Source organism: Sciurus carolinensis, unplaced genomic scaffold, assembly GCF_902686445.1.
Source record: "Sciurus carolinensis unplaced genomic scaffold, mSciCar1.2, whole genome shotgun sequence".
Classification (NCBI taxonomy): Eukaryota; Metazoa; Chordata; class Mammalia; order Rodentia; family Sciuridae; genus Sciurus; species Sciurus carolinensis.
In genome coordinates, this window is record NW_025920155.1 from 724,281 (window position 1) to 748,070 (window position 23,790).

At 39.7% G+C, this 23,790-nt stretch overlaps 1 pseudogene; it reads left to right on the forward strand.

Annotated features, from left to right (window-relative positions):
* Nucleotides 1-20,748: 20,748 nt before the first annotated feature.
* LOC124974587 (PDZ domain-containing protein 8-like) overlaps nucleotides 20,749-23,790 on the forward strand; it is a 5,905-nt pseudogene continuing 2,863 nt past the window's right edge.

The window sequence follows — 23,790 nt, forward strand, 5'->3', positions numbered from 1 at the left end:
TCCCAGTTTGGTCCTCCACTTAGATTTTACATTTCTGCATCCCCACAGTCATCACTGGTCTAAGTCATTAACTATCTTTTGCCTGAGTGATTGAATAGTCTTCCAGCTACTTCTTCTTCCCGTAGAATCTGCGCCCTCCAACTAGCTCAACAAGAACAACTGTAGAGGAGGAAAAGTTTATTTGAGGGTTCATGGTTTCAGAGTTGTCAGTTCATAGAAGGCTGGCTCCATTCCTCAGGGCTCAAGGTGAGGCAGAACACCATGGCAGAAGAGTGTGGTGGAGGGAAGCAGCTTACATGCAGATGGGGAAGCAGAGAGAGAGAAAAAGAGTGAGACACTTGCCAGATACAAAATACATACCCCAAAGTCATGCCCTCAGAAGCACACCTCCTCCAGCCAGACACTAACTGCCTACAGCTATTAACCAGATGATCCCCATCAGGGGATTAAGTCACTGATTAGGTTATGGCTCTCAGAACCCAATCATTTCACCTCTAAACCTTATCGCATGTCTCATACATGAGCTTTTTGGGGACACTTCATATCTAAACCATAACAGAAAGGAAAACAATACACAACTTTGCTTACCAGACTTAGAAGTCCATGGAAACTAACTCAAACTTATCAAACCAAGATTTCTCATCTTTAAGCAGATACTCTTTATTATTGAACCTCCATCTGGTTATTATCTGTCACAATACATCTACCTCCATTCCAGCAATGCAGCTCTCTTTCTACTTCTCAAGCAGGAATCACCTAATTCTGCAAATGCCACTTCTCCATCATGAAACATGCCATTTATTCAACCATACCTTTTCTCCTCTTTACAGAGCACTACTCAAACTTTCCTTGCTCTTTGCAAAGCATCCTCAAGGAAGCCCAAGTGACTCTACTCTCCCTGGGTCCTTGATACAGCAATACCCAGGGTCAGCTGGTAATTGGGAAGACCAATAGCCAGGCTGTATGGCATGGAGTATGCACTTGAATGTGTTGCTATTGCTTTTTGTGAGTTAAGCCAAAATCTGCCCCTTCCCTTTAGGACTGTAAGGAAAGAGTATCTGTTTATCTGTTTACTCTGGAACTTTACAAAAATACAAAATGCAGAGTTTTGCACAAAGTGTCTGATCAATTGTTATTGACTCACGCACTTGTAATGCTCATTGCTCTGTTAAATGTATTTTAAAATTCTTTGCAGTCATAATATGAGTTCTGGATAGCCTGGAAAACTTATTGGTGGTAAATTAATTCTTTCACTTATTCATTTATTTTTTCATTCAATAAATTTTTACTAAATACCTTCAAAGTTTCAGACATTGAAGGTACTGAAGGTATAGAACTAAAAGTCATGGTCATGGTCTTAAAAAAATCCTTTCTATTTCGTGGTAGTGAGTAGGGGTGGGGGCACAACCATTGTCATGTGGGTTGTCTTAGGTTGGAGGAGAGTCTGAAGGGAGGCAAGGGGAAGGAAGGTGGACCTCATGGTGAACCTTGAGTTTCTCAGAGGGAGTTAGCTGCTGGGAGAATGAGGTAAAGAAGGGAAGGGTGTCCTGGCACAGGGGCACAAGACTGTAAAACTAGGGATTCCAGAAGCTAAGGTGGGAGGATCACAAGTTTCAGGCCAACCTGGCAACTTAGTGAGACCCTGTCTCTAAATAAATAAATAGGACTGGGGATATAGTGCCTTCTGGGATGGAAAGGGAAGGGGTATTAGGCAGATGATAACATCATGGTCCCATTCCATTATGGGAACAAGAAGCATGACAGTGGTGGTGGGACTTCTTGTCTACAAAGGGTGAGCCTTTATGTAGAACCACAAATGCAGAAGTGGAAAGGGGAGTGACAACTCAACCAGGAAGGTGTTTACCAACCTGGGCAGGTAGCCCATGGAGATACTATCTCAGGAGGATTTGTTTCCTCTCCTTCAGTGAAGTGGAAGTCCATTTCATGTACATTCTCTGCTTTATCTTTCCTATTCCATGTGACTTGAACCAGTTACTGGAAATATATCAACTTTATTACTTTAGTTCTTTTTCTGTGTGCATGCCAGAAGTCCTCTACTAATCTACATTTTATAGCACAGAAAAGATTTGAGTTTCTTATACCCCATCTCTTCCATAGTACATAGATTTTTGGGAGGTGATTTAAAAGTATGCCAATTTATTTATACATGATTTCAAAAGGAAGAGAATATTTAGTGACAAATGAATTAAGAAGGCAGAAGGAATGTTTGAGGTTAAAAGACACTAAAAACACAATAAGTGTGATGACCAAATACAATTGATTGTATCCTGGATCCAAAAAAAAAAAAAAATCAAAAAAGGACATCTTTGGAACCATTGGAGAAACCTGAATATGGATAGAATGTGAAATGCTAAGTTTCTTGAATGAGATACTAGCATTGTAACTCTAGGAAAGAAGTCCTCTTTCTTAGGAGATGCTTGCCAAAATATTATATAGAAAAATGTTATAATGTCTGCAATCTACTTTGAAATGATTCAGCAACAAATATATGTAACTAACAATAAAGCAAAGTTAGCAAATTATTTTAAAGTTGGTCTATCTGGGTGATGGGCCAACTTTCTTCTTGACTCTCTTTATTTTTTTATTTATTTATTTATTTATTTTTTTACGTTTACATAGGGTAATGATGTTTATTATATTTTTCCCCTCCCCCCCACCCCTCCCACCCCTCCCACCCCTCCCACCCCTCTTTTCCCTCTACACAGTCCTTCTTTCCTTCATTCTTACTGCTCTCCTTAGCCTAACTCTAAACCTAACCCTAAACCTAATGCTAGCCCGTCCCACCCCCCATTATATGTCCTCATCCGCTTATCAGCGAGATCATTCGTCCTTTAGTTTTTTGAGATTGGCTTATCTCACTTAGCATGATATTCTCCAATTTCGACCATTTGCCTACAAATGCCATAATTTTATCATTCTTCATTGCGGAGTAATATTCCATTGTATAAATATGCCACAGTTTCTTTATCCATTCATCAACCGAAGGACATCTAGGTTGGTTCCACAATCTGGCTATGGTGAATTGAGCAGCAATGAACATTGATGTGGCTGTATCTCTGTAGTATGCTGCTTTTAAGTCCTTTGGGTATAGGCCAAGGAGTGGGATAGCTGGGTCAAATGGTGTTTCCATTCCAAGCTTTCTGAGGAATCTCCACACTGCTTTCCAGAGTGGTTGCACTAATTTGCAACCCCACCAGCAATGTATGAGTGTTCCTTTTTCACCACATCCTCGCCAACACCTATTGTTGCTTGTATTCTTGATAATCGCCATTCTAATTGGGGTGAGATGAAATCTTAGGGTAGTTTTGATTTGCATTTCCCTTATTACTAGGGATGTTGAACATTTTTTCATATATCTGGTGATTACTTGTACATCTTCTTCTGTGAAGTGTCTGTTCATTTCCTTAGCCCATTTGTTGATTGGATTATTTGTATTCTTCGTGTAGAGTTTTTTGAGTTCTTTATAGATTCTGGAAATTAGCGCTCTATCTGAGGTATGGTTGGCAAAGATATTCTCCCACTCTGTAGGCTCTCTCTTCACATTTCTGATAGTTTCCTTTGCTGACAGAAAGCTTTTTAGTTTGAATCTATCCCAGTTGTTTATTCTTGCTTTTATTTCTTGTGCTATGGGAGTCCTGTTAAGGAAATCTGATCCTGAGCCAACAAGTTGAAGATTTGGACCTACTTTTTCTTCTATAAGATGCAGGGTCTCTGGTCTGATTCCGAGGTCCTTGATCCATTTTGAGTTGAGTTTTGTGTAGGGTGAGAGATAGGGGTTTAGTTTCATTCTATTGCATATAGTTTTCCAGTTTTCCCAGCACCATTTGTTGAAGAGGCTATCTTTTCTCCATTGCATATTGTTGGAACCTTTGTCTAGTATGAGAAAATTGTATTTATTTGGGTTTGTGTCCATGTCCTCTATTCTGTACCATTGATCTACCTGTCTATTTTGGTACCAATACCATGCCGTTTTTGTTACTATTGCTTTGTAGTAGAGTTGAAGATCTGGTATTGCAATACCCCCTGCTTCGCTCTTGCTACTGAGGATTGCTTTAGCTATTCTAGGTTTTTTATTCTTCCAGATGAATTTCATAAATGCTTGCTCTATTTCTGCGAGGTACATCATTGGGATTTTAATTGGAATTGCATTGAATCTGTATAGAACTTTGGGTAGTATAGCCATTTTGACGATATTAATTCTGCCTATCCAGGAACATGGGAGATCTTTCCATCTTCTAAGGTTTTCTTGAATTTCTTTCTTTAGTGTTCTGTAGTTCTCATTGTAGAGGTCTTTCACCTCTTTTGTGAGATTGATTCCCAAGTATTTTATTTTCTTCGATGCTATTGTGAATGGGGTAGTTTTCCTAATTTCTCTTTCTGAAGATTCATCACTTATGTATAAAAATGCATTGGATTTATGAGCATTGATCTTGTAACCTGCTACTTTACTGAATTCACTTATGAGTTCTAAAAGTTTTCTGGTGCAATTTCTAGGTTCCTCTAAATATATAATCATGTCATCAGCGAACAGGGATAGTTTGAGTTCTTCTTTTCCTATTCATATCCCTTTAATTTCTTTGGTTTGTCTGATTGCTCTGGCTAGAGTCTCAAGGACGATGTTGAATAGAAGTGGTGAAATAGGGCATCCCTGCCTTGTTCCAGTTTTTAGGGGGAACGCTTTCAGTTTTTCACCATTTAGAATGATATTAGCCATGGGCTTAGCGTAGATGGCCTTTATAATGTTTAGGAATGTTCCCATTACCCCAATTTTTTCTAGTGTTTTGAGCATGAAGGGATGCTGTATTTTATCAAATGCTTTTTCTGCATCTATTGAAATAATCATGTGATTCTTAACTTTAAGTCTGTTGATATGGTGAATGACATTTATTGATTTCCGAATGTTGAACCAATCTTGCATCCCTGGGATAAAACCCACTTGATCGTGGTGCACTATCTTTTTAATATATATTTGTATGCGATTTGCTAAAATTTTGTTGAGAATTTTTGCATCGATGTTCATTAAGGATATTGGTCTGAAATTTTCTTTCCTTGATGTGTCTCTGTCTGGTTTACGTATCAGGGTGATATTGGCTTCATAGAACGAGTTTGGTAGGGTTCCCTCCTCTTCTATTTCATGGAATAGTTTGAGGAGTATTGGAATGAGCTCTTCTTTAAAGGTTTTGTAGAACTCGGCTGAGAACCCATCTGGTCCTGGACTTTTCTTTGTTGGTAGGCTTTTGATGACCTCTTCTATTTCATTGCTTGAAATTGGTTTATTTAAGTTGTGTATGTCCTCCTCGTTCAGTTTAGGTAGTTCATATGTCTCTAGAAATTTGTTGATGTCTTCAAGGTTTTCTGTTTTGTTGGAGTATAGATTTTCGAAATAGCTTCTAATTATGTTTTGTATTTCACTCGTGTCTGTTGTGATGTTTCCTTGTTCATTCCGAATTTTAGTAATTTGAGTTTTCTCCCTCTTTCTCTTTGTTAGTGTGGCTAAGGGTTTATCAATTTTATTTATTTTTTCAAAGAACCAACTATTTATTTTGTTAATTTTTCCAATTGTTTCTTTTGTTTCGATTTCGTTGATTTCGGCTCTGATTTTAACTATTTCCTGTCTTCTACTACTTTTGGTATTGGTCTGCTCTTCTTTTTCTAGTGCTTTGAGCTGTAGTGTTAACTCATTTATTTGTTGATTTCTACTTTTTTTTTTGAATGCACCCCATGAAATAAATCTTCCTCTAAGTACTGCTTTCATAGTGTCCCAGAGATTTTGATATGATGTGTCTTTGTTCTCGTTTACATCTAAGAATTTTTTTATTTCCCTCCTGATGTCTTCTGTTATCCATTCATCATATAATAGTGTATTATTTAGTCTCCAGGTATTGGAGAAGTTTCTGTTTTTTATTCTGTCATTTATTTCTAATTTCAATCCATTATGATCTGATAGAGTACAAGGTAGTATCTCTATCTTCTTGTATTTACTAACAGTAGCTTTGTGGCATAAAATATGGTCTATTTTAGAGAAGGATCCATGTGCTGCTGAGAAGAAAGTGTATTCATTCTGTGTCGGATGGTATATTCTATATATGTCCGTTAAGTCTAAATTGCTGATTGTGTTGTTGAGATCTATAGTTTCTTTATTCAATTTTTGTTTGGACGATCTATCCAGTGGTGAGAGAGGTGTGTTAAAATCGCCTAGTATTATTGTGTTGTGGTCTATTTGGTTTCTGGAATTGAGAAGGATTTGTTTGACGTATGTGGATGAGCCAATGTTCGGGGCATAGATATTTGTGATTGTTATGTCTTGCTGATTTATGCTTCCCTTAAGCAGCATGTAATGTCCTTCTTTATCCCTTCTGACTAGTTTTGGTTTGAAGTCCACATTATCTGAGATGAGGATGGATACTCCAGCTTTTTTGCTGTGTCCGTGTGCATGGTATGTTTTTCCCCATCCTTTCACCTTTAGTCTATGGGTGTCTCTTTCTATGAGATGAGTCTCTTGCAGGCAGCATATTGTTGGATTTTTCTTTTTAATCCAATCTGCCAGTCTGTGTCTTTTGATTGATGAATTCAGGCCATTAACATTCAGGGTTATTATTGTGATATGATTTGTATTCCCAGTCAATTGACTCATATTTGTTTTTGACATGATTTGGTTTCTCCTTTATTTGGCTATTCCTTTAGGCTAGCGTCTCCTGTTGCTGATTTGCATCGTTGTTTTTCATCTCTTCCTCATGGAATATTTTGCTGAGAATGTTCTGTAATGCTGGCTTTCTTTTTGTAAATTCCTTTAGCTTTTGTTTATCATGGAAGGATCTTATTTCATCGTCAAATTTGAAGGTAAGTTTTGCTGGGTATAAGATTCTTGGTTGGCATCCATTTTCTTTCAGGGCTTGGTATATGTTGTTCCAGGCCCTTCTAGCTTTTAGGGTCTGGATTGAAAAATCTGCTGATATTCTTATTGGTTTCCCTCTGAATGTAATTTGATTCTTTTCTCTCGCGGCCTTTAAAATTCTGTCTTTATTTTGTATGTTAGGTATTTTCATAATAATGTGCCTTGGTGTGGGTCTGTAGTAATTTTGTATGTTTGGAGTTCTATAAGCCTCTTGTACTTGGTTTTCCATTTCGTTCTTCAGATTTGGGAAATTTTCTGTTATTATTTCATTGAATAGATTGTTCATTCCTTTGGTTTGTTTCTCTAAGCCTTCCTCAATCCCAATAATTCTCAAATTTGGCCTTTTCATGATATCCCATAGTTCTTGGAGATTCTGTTCATGATTTCTTACTATCTTCTCTGTTTGTTCCACTTTGTTTTCAAGGTTAAATATTTTGTCTTCAATGTCTGAGGTTCTGTCTTCCAGGTGTTCTATCCTATTGGTTATGCTTTCTATGGAGTTTTTAACTTGGTTTATTGTTTCCTTCATTTCAAGGATTTCAGTTTGGTTTTTTTTCAGTATCTCTAACTCTTTATTGAAATGATCTCTTGCTTCCCGTATTTGGTCTTTTAACTGTTGATTAGTGCGATCATTTAATGCCTGCATTTGCTCTTTCATCTCCTCCTTCAATGCCTGCATTTGCTCTTTCATCTCCTCATTAGCTTCCCTGATCGTTTTAATTACGTACATTCTGAACTCCCTTTCTGACATTTCTTCTGCTGTGCTGTCATTGGGTTTTATTGATGTAGTATCTAGGTTTGTTTGGGACATTTTCTTCCCTTGTTTTCTCATAATGGTCAGTTGTCAGTGGGACCCTGAGATATTGCAGTTTTCCACTATTGGCTTATAGTGTCCCAGTAGATTTCCAGTGTATCACCTCCCAGCCTTCAGTAGCCTGATGTCTTGGAGGAATCTGATAAAGCAGCTCATTCGAAGAATACTGCCCCTAGCCCCCTACTGGTTCCACGTTTTGGAACTGGCTTTGTGCGGAAATGCTCTCACTGTGGGCCTGCACCGTGCAGCTGGCCGTATGGGAAGAGCCCACTGCCGGAGTGTGGGAGACTACCTTGGGAAGACTCAAGCTGCCCTGCCCGGCTCTGCTAAGCCACCTCTATCTGGGCCTGCCACCCGGGCTGAGCTTTACCCAGTGGGCAGACTCACCCGTGGCTCCACTTCAGTCCGAGTCTCTCAATGCCTCCCCTTCTTAACTCCTGGGTTGTGGAGCGACCGGGGGTGCAGTCTCCCTCTAGGCCGCCATCTTGGATCGCCCCGTGAAGAGAGCCCACAGCCGGAGTGGGCAGAGCCACCTGAAGAGGTCTCCGGCTGCCCTGCCCTTATCCCTGAGGCTGATTGCAGATCGAGGCTCTCCGCTGGTTCTTTGCAGGAGTACACTGCACTGCAGGGGCTCCGGGACTCGGAGCCTGTTCTGTTCAGACAGGCTCTCACTAGCGGGCCAGTTCCGTTCCGAGAACCTGGAGAAGCTGGCTGTGTGGGCGGGGCCCACCGCCGGAGTGCGCAGGACTGCCTGTGGATGACTCTAGCTGCCCTGTCCGGCTCCGATAAGCCACCTCTATCTGGGCCTGCCACCCGGGCCGAGCTTTACCCAGTGGGCAGACTCACCCGTGGCTCCACTTCAGTCCGAGTCTCTCAATGCCTCCCCTTCTTAACTCCTGGGTTCTGGAGCGACTGGGGGTGCAGTCTCCCTCTAGGCCGCCATCTTGGATCGCCCCGTGAAGAGAGCCCGCAGCCGGAGTGGGCAGAGCCGCCTGAAGAGGTCTCCGGCTGCCCTGCCCTTATCCCTGAGGCTGACTGCAGATCGAGGCTCTCCGCTGGTTCTTTGCAGGAGTACACTGCACTGCAGGGGCTCCGGGACTCGGAGCCTGCTCTGTTCAGACAGGCTCTCACTAGCGGGCCAGTTCCGTTCCGAGAACCTGGAGAAGCTGGCTGTCTTGACTCTCTTTAGATTTGAGCTGTCATTTCAAAAATGTTTGGAAAGAGGTATTTTTAAAAATGATTTTTATATTGAAAAGTTTCTCTAGCCTCCAAAATGTGCAGTTCTTGTTTCTCCCACTCTCTCTTCCTTGGCTATTCCAGCCCTTGCAGATTTCTCTTTCCTCTATACTTTTATCACATAATAAATTCTACTCCCATTGATGGCCAAATCTCTCCTTCCAGATACTAATGTATGGGTCACATCAGATGATAGTTTCCTCACCTATCTGCCCTGAACCTTGCCTACCAGTGCCAAGCAGTGTCAGGCATGCACTGGGTGTTCATGGACTTCCTCATGATCTATTGGTATAACCATTCTTAACTGAATACCCACACCATGGCACTTTTCTCATTCTGATTTCTTTCTTCTTTCCAACTTTCTTCAGTTGGTTGAAATCTGTTATTCATTCATTCCCACATTACACAGGAAAAAGAATGCCAAATCCCTGACATCCTTATGGTTTATCGCATATTCCTTCAGCAAAGGTAATCTAGTCTGTGTTATCATATTTATTGCCCCCAAATCAAAACCAGTTGCCAAAGTAATATAGGTCTATTGGTTTGTGTTGACTCAATCCATGTCAGAGGAACTTTAAAAGCATATAAGGATAATTTGACCAGTAAAAGGAAAGTCATAAAAATGATCAAAAAGCCAATAGATATGCTGAGAACACTAAGCTTATTTTACTGAGGATTTATTGTTAACTTATCAGAAAATTATTTGGTCCAAGTCTACATTCAAGTATGTCCCTCAGTAATTCAATAAAGATTCCAGGCTCTGAAAAAAAAAATAAAGATTCCAGCCTCCTATAATGAGATAATCTAGTAACCCCTAACTTGCAGCACATGTATTTTAATTTTCAACAGTTGTGAGACTGCAGTAAATTCAGCTTTGGAAACACTAGTCCCATTTATACCTCAGCCCTGCATTAAATTACTGGAGCATAAACTGCACTGGAGCAAAGCCTGCTGTGTCATTCCTTCTGACATACCTGCCCAAGTGTTTATCAAATCGAGCTTAAATACCAAATGAACCCCATATGGGAGCAGTGCCAACTCCCACTGTGTCCCATCCAACAGAAGAGGATGCCAGATCACCGTGCCCTGCCATGCCACGTTAGCTTTGCCCCAAACCCAACTCTGGAGGTTGTATTTTATCGACCAGTCTCAAATTGGCTTCCCCTAGTGTAGGTGATAAACTGTGGCATCAGGTCACCCACGTAAAATATATTACTTTAACTTTGATAGCTTGTCATTTAAGTCCTTGTTTATATAATCTACTGTGCCATTTACTCCATTCTTATTTTAAAAAGCAAACATAGAAATAAAAACCCTCTCTTCTGCTGTTTTGTTGATGAATGTCTATACCCTGCTCCTTCCCTTAAATAATCTCAGAATTAGCCATTTCTATTGTCACTGTCAGTTTACATCAAATTATCAGGATTCCAGTTTTAATTTGCCTCCTGGAAGATGAAGGACACACACTGTGCTTTAGTGGAAAGCCTTTCACTGCACAGCCTTCTCTTTTCCAAAGAGTTTTAGACTCAGCATGTCTAAACATAGAAGGATCATGTGGAGCTATGACTGGGCAGATCTGAAGTGACAATTACCAGAATCTATGAGTGAGTAGCAACTAAAATCACCAAGGTACCTGACACCTAGCAAAAACCAAAACCTTCACATTGTTAGGATTTGTTGAAATAATATTTACTTTTAGAACTAAAAGAGTCTTTCAGAAGTTGGGCTTTCAAATTCCAAATAAGCCATTTGGGAAAAGTCTGTGAGTTTTAAAGTTAGCAGGTCCCATGGTTTTATTGTTCTCTTTTCTTTAAATCCATTTGCTGATATTTTTAAGGTTCTTTTCCTAGTTTTAGTAACCCATGATAAGTATATTATTTTTGCCACAAAGATGACAACTAGGTCTTTGCTTATTTGTGCATTCTATCCAGGCAATTAATCTTTCCAACATCTAGTTCTTTTTCTACAATGGAATTACCTGTAAAATACTTTTTTTTTAACTAAAAGGTGGTATATAGGGAAAAGAGAAAAGTCATTACAAACTGAAGATTTGGTATATTCCCAGTATTTTACACACTCCATTTTAATTTTCACAACCATCAAATTAGTGATTATCTAAAAGAGGATTTAAGCAATTTATCCAAAGTCATAGGAAGCCACAGATCTGACATCCAAATTGTTAGACCTTGTTCGGTTTTGCCCAGTGGCATGCTAGGTGGAGCACTGTATAGATGTAACCCCAAATCTGCTCTGTCATTTCAATTGTCACCATTAGTTGGCATATTTATTCACTGAAAGAAGAGTATCACTGGTTATTTTCTATTTCAGTCCCTTTCTGTGTACAGTGCTTTTATAGCCTGTCACATTTCCCTGCTTATAGAAGATTGTGTAATTACTTTAAAACTTCACATGTGAGAAGGAGCTTTGAAAAAGCATGCAGATGGGTTGGTGGACTTCTTTGGTGAGTTCTAGGAAGGTTCCCAGCACACAGCGGGTGTCTGGGCCATAAGCTGTCTCTACAGTGCCTGCCTGTGTAAATGCTGAAAAATTCAGGGGGAGAACAAAGAAAAGGACCCACAATTCACAACTTTCAGTTCTGTGCTTTTAACACCCAGCATGTATATCAAGAAATAAAACAACTAAACAATGTAGACAATCTCCCGGGGTTGCTGCTTGTTTAAAACAGTCATGCGCTACACCTGCTCCACTTTTAACACAACGTTATCAGGTGATGATTAAGAAGGTAGCTATTTCAGGGCTTCACAGCGTCAGAAAACAAGGTATCAAGCCATCAACTCCCTTTTTAGGTGCAGCACTTACATTGTAGCCATGTACTGCTTTCAACTGTAAATATTAAAAGGAAGCAAAGAGAGAGCTCTTCATTGGCCACAGGCTGCCTGAGCTCAGCATATTACATGACACTTTGGCATTATTTGCTGAGATATAGATAATTGTACTTCTTGTAAACAAGTTTCTGTGTATTTTTACTCCATCCGCAGGTTCTTGAATCAATGCCTACAGGAGATTTGACTAACATCAGTGTAAGTTGATGGAAAGTTTGAAATTTGTGCATACTTAAGAATTCTACAATCATTTTCTAATTTCCCAGTAATGGCAGCTAATTCTTTTGAATGTCATACTACTTACACCTGGTTCCCCCAAACACATTGGTTCCTTTTCTCTAACTCTAGGAGTTTATGTTTTCATAAGGATAAATAGGAATAGTTTGGGGGCAAACTAAAGAGGCCTTTCATATTTGACTCCTGGAGCCTGGGAGAACTGCAGAGTGGTTTTTACTCCTTTTGAGACACTGAATTTCAAAATCTTTTCCTATAAATGTAATATTAAAAAGGGACCTGAACATTATTTATAGGAAAAAGCACACACATTTCAGTACATAAAATATATTTAAGTATTATTTATCAAGTCTATAAAGTATACATGGACAGTGTCTGAATTCAATAAATGCCTGTTGATAAGGATGGTGATATAGTATATAGATACACTTAAATTGTCTCACTGCAAGGGCACCTTACTGTATATAGAAAGTCAGATGCAAAAGTTGCTACATACTCTAATGTACAAAATCAAGGAAGGCAGAATTACAAATGTGTAGTATGTTGAAAATCTAACCACTCTTATTTATAAGAGTATACTTTTATGTAGCAAAAATTCTAATTGGCACATTCTCTGCCATGAACTCCTGCAATTCATAACATATCACATTTTTTTACTTAAAGTATGATTTTAAGCCCCACACTTTCCTATATCCAGTATATTCAGAAAGCTATAGTCAAACAACAACCATTTCTTTTTTCTCTTCATGTAGTCAGTTTCAAAGTTCATAAAGATCTGTAGATGCTTAAATTTTTTTAAACTGAAATATCAAATTAGATGGTGTTGTAAACCAAATGCAGCACTTCTCAACATGAGTGATGATCAGTTCTTGCTATGCCCAGGTGACACTTGAAATGTTTTTCAGGCAGAGGGGAAGTCTCTATAGATCTTTGTATCAGGCCTAATCCAGCCCTATCTGAACCAAGAGAATTCAGTCTGAGTTTGTGGTTATGACTGCAATCTGTAATTATTGGAATGATGTGGAATGAGTAAATTAGTGCATGAGTCTTTAAAAGGGAATGGAATCAAGGGTAGTATACTTGTTATGCTCTTTTCTGCTAACAGTGCTTTGTGAGTTACACTCAGGATTCAGCCTACTCTACCCCACACAATATTTTCCTTCAAAGAGGTAGAGCTTGCTGCTCAAATGCTTTGCCAACATGTGCCTGAGCATCACCTTTATGGTCCTCATAAACTATTCCAGGTCCTTTATATCCCAGAGTGTCTCTTTCTAAAGGTGCACCTATTTTTTTCATTTGAGGAGGAGTAGCTTGTCCTCCCCAGTCATGCTGAAATCCTCTGAAAGACTTCACTTCTGATTCAAGGCAGAATTATACACAGAAGCCAGATCTCTTCAGCTCACCTCACTAGGTGACTGTGAAGCTCAATGTCATTACTTAGGGTTCTGCAAATAAAATTTTAAATTGAGGTGCTTCTATTGGTTTCTATAATTTGAGAGCATTTATATTGGTAATTAAGTGGCAATGCAGTTAAGCAGCTAAACAAACACAACCTTTAACCTCAAGAAGCTACAAATTAGGATAATTTACATACTACCAGCTGTGATCAACTCTAGCATTCATAGGACTAGGGCCATACAGCAAATTTTGCAATCTCCTTCACATTTTTACTCCTCATTTGCTTCTGGAATGTTCTTAAAAAAATCCACAGAGTTTCTTGGGCTTTGTCAGTCTCATGAAAACCTTGTGTTTTTGTGAACTATATGTAAGTGTATCTATTTTTAAAAACTCATTTTACAATTAAGAAACATTAACACTTCTATAATTTTCCAGTATAAAGATCTTTAACTCTTTTATTTTACAAATTAGAAACCAGAATTACATATTAAAGGGGAAAAATGAGGATTTGAGCTTGGAATAACTAAGTGACTTTGAATAAATCACTTAATTTCTTCAAACCTTAGTTTTTGCCTCTGTAACGTGGACATAATAGAACTACTGATGGTAGGATTAAATGAGATACTGGATGGTGAATGCTTCCCTTCATCACTAGAGCCCCAAATCAGGGGATAAAGCTCATGGAAGGAGGAAGCACCTTGGGAATCCTGCCCATCTCCATCTGATTCCTGAAGTGTGTGTGGGGAGGGCGTTTCTGTGCAATGGGCTAATGTCTTTCGGGCAGTTAAGGTTCTGCTTTTATAATAACTGACTTCCTTAGCTCTGAAAATAGATCCCACTAATCATAGAACATGTTCAGACTACTCGCTATTCAGCATAGGGCACATTTTGTATTGCTCTACTCAATTGGGACATTTTCTAAAGTGTGTTCACATAGTTTTTCCATTTTGTGTTCTTTAAGATCATGAACAATAACATTAATCTAATTCCCCAGAGACTCTTCCAGTGGTGATTATCCAGGGAATTTGCTAGTTTTTGTTTTTGTTTTTGTTTTTCCATGAGGGGAGATTTAAACTGATTATATTCAAACCTCCCCAGACTAAAGCTTGTCTTTGGACCTTTGACAGAAATAGAAAGAGAGTATGACAGGCCTGAAATGTTAATTAATGAATAAAAATTTTAGAAAGGATTCAAATAAAATTTTTAAAAGGGCTTAAAACAAAATTTAGGAACAAAACTATGTGCAGAAAAAACTTCTAATTAGACAAAATCAAAGTCTGGGCTAAATAATATGCATATTTAACAGGCTAGTTAAAAGACCAAATTTCTCCAAGTGTTTGCTCAAAGAAAAACTTCCTGTCTGCATAGCATTATAAACACACACACACACACACACACACACACACACACATACACACAATCTCTGTAACAGTGAACCATCTTTGTGATCTGAGTTCCAACATGGAAGAATAAGTCTAAGAATATAATTTGGGATTCTTATTGAAAATAAAAACATCACTAAGGAAAGTTGCTACCATTTTGATGTGAGGTCCTACTATGGTATGAACGTTTGTGTCTCCCTGAAATTCAAGATGATGGTATCACTAGATAGGGTCTTTGGAAGGTGATCATGTCACAAAGGTGAAGCCCTCATGAATGTCCCTTCCATCATGTAAGAACACAGAGAAAAGACACTAGCTACAAATAGGAAGCAGGTTCTCACTAGACACCACATCTGCCAACACTTTGATCTCAGACTTCTCAGCTTCCGGAACTGTGAGATATAAATTTCTGCTGTTTATAAGCAACCCAATCAATGAAATATTCTAAGACAGATCCCTTCCAGTCAGAAAGTGAGTGGGAGTCAGCAACAATCACAAGCTGTAGGAAATAGTTCTGAGGAAACTATAGCTCAGGCCTAAATCACAGAGTTCTGAAAGACTTCTTTCTCTGGCTTAGTTTTCACAGAAGCTTAATCAATTTAATCCATCCTCTAGCCCTACACTTAATTTACCCACTTTACATCCCATTATCCCAGCATTCTTTGCCTGTACCAGTCAGGCCTATCTAATCTGTACTCTTTTCCCATATAAACTTTTTTCCCACTATAAATCTTTACTTAGGCCATGTTTTTTCTCTTTTGAATGCTCTCCCAATTTCTGTCCTGTAAATAATCTTCCTCATATTTCATGGCCTTGTTTAATTCCCATATCCTCCATAAAAACTTCCCCTGTTGCAATAGCTTGTAGAGATCTGATTTCTGTGAATTTATATGTGCTTTTAATCAGTGACATAAATTAGGGGTTGGTTGTTTCTGATATGTTTTGAGTTTCCTTTTTTGTTCCCTACAATAAGATTACAGTTTCCTTGAGGTTATTATGGTAGGGATTATATATTGTATTTCTGATTTTCTGCTCGCTTTCCTCCATTTCTCCCTACATCCTACCCACATCCAGAGGTAGTGAAGAAACACACGTAGATGAAATAGTCACCTTTAGAAGATGCTGGCACTCTTTTTGTTGCAGGGGATATGTGGAAGGCATTGTCTCCTGCAGCTCTCTGCATTGTCATGGGACCTATGAAAGGACAGAACATTAGATTTCCTGCCTTGGAGCCCAGAATGTCATCATGTCCCACAGGGAGCAGTTACTGTACAGGAAGGTGACTTAGAGGGAGGCTGAATTGGCAGTGAGGAAGTGGGAGTGCACAGTATAAACCTTTCTGCTGGACTGAATTTGGAAAGGGGAGAACTTTTGGAAAATGCTTTGTAAGGCTTATTTTCTAACAACTAGATTTGTGAGAAATGATCAACTTTGGTCTTTTTAATGGTACTTTGAGGGCAAATGCAGGACTCTCTATCCTCTTCCCAGAGCTATTGTGGCTGCACCAGGGCTCTTTCTACTCAGGAGCTCTTCCAGATCTTTCCTAGATACTCCTTTTCTTCTGGCACCACCTGTTCTTCCTTGGCATATTTTCCTCTCTTGTTGCTTGGGGCCTTTTCAGCAATCTGCCTTGATGTTGTTTATCTTTTTGGTCCTGTGTCTTAGATTCCCTTCCTTCGCTCATATCTACAAGCCTTGTTCAGTGATCCCTAAGGAAGTCTATGGCTTTAATGATTTTTCCCAGGTTTTTTTTCCTCTACCCTCACAAATGTAAAAATGCAGTTATAGAAGGAACTAGTAATCCATCAAGGCAAAGGATCATTATGATCACAATATGGCACTTACATTGTTTCATAAATACTGGGCATTCTCAGCTCTCTGCATATGGAACACAATTTGTAAATTTCTCCATTGAAAACTACACTTAAATGACAAACAAATAATCAAATAAAACTAAAAAGCAGGACAAGAGAAAGTGGTTTTTTTCTGTTTTCTGAAGGAAATTCCTGTTCATTCTTTAGGTCCTGAGCCAAATGTCCTCTGTGGGAAGATTTTTCTGTGCTCCCCACTCTTGGAAATATTGTACTTTTTCCTTCTATGCCTACTACATACCACTCATTCATCCATTTATTTTTTCCTTCAGTAAATACTGAAACACTACTCTGCCAAGCATGATTGCCAGGCACTGAATTTATGAACGATAAAGACAACATTTTCTCCTGTCTCTCTGGTTTGTGTTCTCAACAATAAAATGGAAGGAGTCTTTTTTTTGGGGAAGGGGTGCTGGGGATTGAACCCAGGGCCTTGTGCTTACATGGCAAGCACTCTACCGACTGAGTTATCTCCCCAGCCCTGGAAGGAGTCTTAAGACAAATAAGATAATGTGCATGAGACCATAGAATAATTTCTGGCTCAGAGTGAGTACTCTGCAAATATCAGTCTTCATTAATTAGTGTTATTATAAGATGTGGCAGAGGTGTATTTGGTGTTCTGGAAACAAGACCCTCCAAATTCTGATTGTGGTGGGGGAAGCCAGGAAGTTTTCATTGGAAAATTTTGAAAATGTATATTTCAATTTCAATAAGCAAAGAAGAATGAAATGAGGGTTTTAAAAAGAAACATGAGCAACATATCTTTTAAAATATCTTTTCAAAGTTGCAATAGCAGTCAGTTCTTACTAGTTTAGGTTAGGACATGTATTTTAATGATTCAATCATACTTATCTAACTTGGAAGAGAGATTACACTTCTTCTACATCACTTAGATTTTGAGGAGTCCTGCCCATTCTGATATCATATAATACTTGAGTTACAGATTGTATCTTCATGGATCTAAACTTCCTCTGGGACTGATACAGGAAAGAGCTAATTTATATCAAGTTTCAGTCCAACATGAATAAAAGATGTCTATGAATTTGGTTCTTGAATGGAAATGTTGGAGAGTGTGACTTACTTAACTCCAAAACACTATCATCAACAAAGGGGTTACTAGTTACCAAACCTAGTGTTAGGCTGCTTTTCACCCCTGTAACCAAAATATCTGACAAGAACAACTTAGACAAGGAAACGTTTATTGGGGACTCATGGTTTCATAGGTTTAGTCCCTGGTGGGCTGACTCCATTTTTTGGGCCCAAGTTAAGGCAGTGCATCATGGTGGAAGGTCCTAGTGAAAGAAAACTCAGCTCAGCAAATACCAACTGGGAAGCAGAGAAAGAGTGAGTCATCAGGGACAAAATGTAAACCCTAAAGTCATGCCCCCAGTGATCTGTTTCCTCTAGCCATGCCCCACGTGCCCAGAGCAATCACTCAGTAAGACCACTTCAATTATTAGTTCATCAAATGGAGTAATCCACTGATTACAGCTCTCATAATATCTTCCTTTCACCTCTGAATATTGTGCATCAATACAGGACATACTGGGGGACACTTTATATAAAAACCATAATACCTTGCTTTTTTGTTCTATGAATTTGTTAGGGAAAGTAGGTCCATTTTCTGTACTTAATATGCATCATTATTCTTCATCTTAATTTTAGTAACTGTGAAGAAGACTGAACATACACACAAGCACACAAACGCACACACATGCACACACACAAACAATTCTAAAGTTAGCAATTGCTGTTTTGCACTTACTTCAAAACCACTTATTTGATTATATCAGTTAATATTTATTATCTACTTTATAATCAACATGATGCTGGCTATTAAAAAATACAAAGGAAGATATTGGTCTTAGAATGTAATTTTTTCCTAAGTTTTATGTATCAACTAGAGAGATTTTGGTCATGTATCAGATATCTATATATATTGCCACCTTGAATAACAAATATGAAAATATCTTTGTTTTACTTTAAAACAATATTTTGTTATCAGCATAGGATTATCAAGGGAATGTTAAGGGAGATAGATGGAAGAAACATGTATTCTCTTTAATGTTAAATAAAATGTACTTATTACAGAACTAAATTAAACTGGAAAATGGAGCAATCATGAATGGACTTTCTAAATGATCAGATACAGTTCAATGCAAATATCCTATTTGTTTTTGGATATCATATTTAATACAATGCTTCTTTTTTGTAGAGAACTAGTTTAAATAGATTTGAACAATTTAAATGAAATGAATTTATGTTTCAGAACTAACATTGTGAAAAACATAACTTTTTTAAAAAGAATACTTTTTAATTATAATGATCAGGAAAATCATATATATGTATAAAATCAGATATATATATCATGAATAAATATTGTGTCATGAAAGCTTTAAGTATAAATAATATTAAACAATTACCAATTTCAAGTTACCTTGATATTTAAAATTGTTCTAATGTTAAATGTTGCTATGTATCTAGTTTTCTGTATGACAATCATGTATTCTCACCAAAAGAATTCAGCAATGGATTTATTGAGATATAACTTCATTTCATAAAAACAATGTAAGTTATTTAAAAGATTCATAGTACATAAAAATTTATACACCCCTTTCTTGAAAATTAAAATTAAGAGAAACTGAATTCATGTCATATTGTACTAGGCAACAGCATGGTATTCAGTTTTTTTAAAAAAATGTTTTAGTTGTAGATGGACATAATACCTTTATTTTATTCATTTCTTTTTATGTGGTGCTGAGGATCAAACCCAGTGCTTCACATGTGCCAGGCAAGTGATCCACCACTGAGCCACAACCCCAGCCCAGTATTCAATTTTATACTAGCAGTTTCCAGTTTGGTTTATTACAACTCTATTTTTGATATATGGAACCAAATGCCAAAAATTCTGCTCAAGTAAACAATAAGGGAAATAAGAAAATGAAAACTAACAAGAAGTGATCAACTTTATAGTCTGATTTGAATCACTTGACCAATTAATTAAATTTTAACATGTAGACTTGATTTCTGGAACTACCTATGATACACTTCTACTGTGTTTTGAGGAGAACAAAGTGTACCAAGTGAAACAATTAATTTTACAGGGTGGATAATAGGATATTTCCCTGTTACCCCAGAACAATATCAGTTTAAGCTAGTTCCCTTTCACTTTCAAAGTATCCCAGGCTAAACAACAAATGATATGTCACCCTTGACATAACCATCATTATAGGCACATTTCAAATATCACCATGATTTACAAAAATTGAGAACTCTATGGTGGAGGTATGTCTGGTTCTCTTACCTAAGTTCTTTGAAAGCAGGAGCATCTTTTGCATTTTAATTGCTTACCTTGCCTGACTCAGAGCCTAGCCTACAGTAGGACCTCAATAAATGGTGGAAGAATTAATAAATACACGATTTTAAGAATAACTTATTTCTGTAAGTCCAGTATTGTAGCTAGACAATCATCACTTCAGGGAGATCTCAATAGAGGAACTGATTTGACAAGTGACAAAAATGCTGTATGATATGGTTATCTAATCACCTCTGTGGCAAACGCCAACCTGGTTATTTCACAAACCTGTTTATAGATTAACAAAATGAAATTCCATTTGTTACACTGACCATTCAGGAGCCCCACACTGTATTTTCAATTTGTGTTCTATTTTGATGAAGAAATGCCTCGGGAAGGTGAAAACCTATGCTACATGATTCTGTGAAGCCTGCAGCAATGGCCTCACATTAAGAAATGAAGGACATAAATTATACTTGGTGAAGCAGAAGTCAGAATAATGTGTGAAAAGAGGAAAGGAAAACAGGTTAGTGAACTAAATCAGACCTGACTTCAGTGCCCGACAACACATCAAAATGATATTTAAGGCCGCCGCCGCCAGGCGGCCTCTGGAGAGTCTGAGGAGGCGCGGGTCACTGCAGCTCCGGCGCCTCAGCGCTCGGGCCGAGTCCCGGACGAGGCACCGGGAGCCACTCGCCCCGACCCCGCCGCCCCACGTCCTCAACATGGAGGCAGCGGGGGCGGCGGCGGCGGGGCGGGATGGGGCTGCTGCTCATGATTCTGGCGTGGCGGTGCTGGGCTCCTTCCTCACGCTGCTCGCCCAGGTCCTGCTGCTGGGTCGCAGGCAGCCCGAGCCGCCGGCGGACGAGGCGACCCGCGCGGGCGACGGCGTCCGCTACATGGAGCCGGTGCTGGCCTGTCCTGCTGGAGCACCTCTGTGGCGGCGGCGGGGCTGAGGAGCACTCCTGCGGGGCCGAGGGCTGCGCGACCCCGGCCCCAAGGCCCCCACCCCGCCGACGCAGGAGACCTGCTACTTTCTCAAGGCCCATCCTCTTCCTGTTCCCGGGGCTGCGGGAAACCGCGCTGACCCGCCGCTGGGTCACCAAGAAGATCAAGGTGGAGTTCGAGGAGCTGCTGCAGACCAAGACGGCGGGCGCCTGCTGGAGGGGTGAGCCTGTGGGATGTGTTCCTGGGTGAGACATGCCCTTGGTCAAGACCATCCGGCTCCTGAGGCCTGTGGTGCCCTCGGCCACTGGGGAGCCTGACGGCCCGAGGGGGAGGCGCTGCCCGCCGCCTGCCCCAAGGAGCTGACCTTCCAGGCGGAGGTGGAGTACAACGGGGGCTTCCTCCTGGCCATCAACGTGGACCTGGTCTTCGGCAAGTCCGCCTACCTGTTCGTCAAACTGTCCCTAGTGGTGGGGAGGCTGCGCTTCGTGCTCACCCGCGTGCCCTTCACCCACTGGTTCTTCTCCTTCGTGGAGGACCCGCTGATTGACTTCAAGGTGCGCTCTCAGTTTGAAGGGCAGCCCATGCCCCAGCTCACCTCCATCATCGTCAACCAGCTCAATAAAATCATCAAGTGCAAGCACACGCTGCCCAATTACAAGATCAGGTTTAAGCCTTTTTTTCCATACCATACCTCGCAAGAATTTGAAGAAGATGAAGAGCATATCCGTATACAACAATGGGCACTTACTGAAGGATGTCTTAAGGTGACCTTGTTAGAATGTAGCAGATTACTCATTTTTGGATCCTATGATAGAGAAGCAACTATTCATTGCATGCTTGTGTTGAGCAGTGGAGTTTGGGAAGAAAAGCAAAGGAGTTCTATTAAGACGGTTGAATTAATAAAAGGGAATTTACAAAGTGTTGGACTTACACTTTGCCTTGTTCAGTCAACTGATGGATATGCCGTGCATATCATAATTGAAACTGTGGCCCCAAACTCACCTGCTGCAGTTGCAGATCTTCAGCGGGGAGTTCGACTCATTGCTTTTGGAGGTGTAAAAAAATAAGGACACTGCAAGTGCTGAAGTTTATCAAGCAGGCTGGTAACTGAGTCCTTGTGTACTAGGAAAGGCCCATTGGCCACAGTAATCAAGATACTGTGCTGCAAGGCAATTCTGGCCAGTTGGAAGAAAACTTTTCGTCAAGCTCATGCCAACCAAGTTATGAAGAGGAAGCTGCAGGACTGGCAGTGGATGGTGAAAATAGAGAGCTGGATTCTGAATCTGAAGACTTGGCAAGTGATGTCAGAGTACAAAACGAGTTCAAAGATGAGGCACAAGCACTAAGTCACAGTCCCAAATGTACTCCAACAACACTTACTATTAAACCTCTTGATGCTATATCCCCAGTTTTAAACAGTAAATTAGTTGCAGGAAGTAACCAGCCACCAAAAATTCCATCCAAAGAAGGAAATAAACCGCTAGCCCTAAAAACTTCTGCGGTACTAGACTCAGCACAAGTGTCAAAACCCACCCAAGGATCCACTTTCAAACCACATGTGCCACCACGACCACAATTAAAAGTTCCTTTGCCTTCTGCTGACACCCCAAATCAGGCAGAACCAGACATTCTTGTTGAAAAGCCAGAGAAGGTGCTTCTTCCTCCTCCTGCAGATAAATCTGAAAAGCAAGCAAAAACTGTGGATCACATAGAAGATGTGACTACATCCAAGCAGTTTACAAAGCAAGAAGCGACTAAAGATTTTACTTCAGAAAGTTCCTGCCCTACTAAAGACAGTTTGTGTGACCATCAGATGTGGGAATCATCAGAAATTCTTTATTGGAATACGCTGGGAAAGTGGACAAGAACCAGAGCATCCTGTTGGTTTGATATAGAAGCCTGCCACAGATACCTGAATGTTGCACTGGATGCAGGGATCCTTTCAAGTTAGGGAGTCTCACCTGTTTGGGGCACATTAGTTTAAAACTGAAGAGGTGGCTTTAGGATGCTTAGCCACATCAAATATGGAATACCTTTCAAAATTCAGGCTGGAAGCCCCTGCACCTAAGGCTATGGTCACTAGAACTGCATTATGCAATCTGAGTATGCAAAAGGGCTTCAATGACAAATTTTGCTTTGGTGACATTACTATTCACTTCAAATATTTGAAGGAAGGAGAACCAGACCACCATGTAGTCACTAATATAGAGAAAGAAAAAGAAGTTCATTTGGTTGAAGAAGTTTCTACCCTCCCTAAAGAGGAGCACTTTGTTGGACAGATGGGTTCATCAGAAAATAAACATAGTTTCCAGGATACTCAGTTCCAACACTCAACTTGATGTGATTACTGTAAAAAAAAAGTTTGGACAAAAGCAGCTTCCCAGTGTATGTTCTGTGCTTATGTTTGCCATAAAAAAATGTCAAGAAAAGTGTCTAGCTGAGACTCCTCTTTGTGCAGCAATTGAGAGGCGAATAGACTGAACCCTAAAAGACCTCAGGCTGGAAGGACAGGACCCCCTCTTGGGCCTGTCTCCTCATGTTGATGCCGTAGCTAACAAGTCAGTTAAGAAAACAACAGGTTTGACAAGGTACATTATCAATAAAAGCTCTCGTTTGCTTAATTTATGTCAAGTCTCTAAAACTCACTTTTCTGAACCAGGAACTGATCCCGTAGAACCTTCACCAAAACACAAATCCAACACACCAGAAATTGAAGGTGGTGACACAGAGGTCTGTGACCCAAACAGTCCTTCCAAACGGGGAAACAGCTCAGGAATAAAGTTAGTGAGAAAGGAAGGTGGACTGGATGATAGTTTTTTTTTGTTTTTTTGGTTTTTTTTGGGGGGGTGCTGG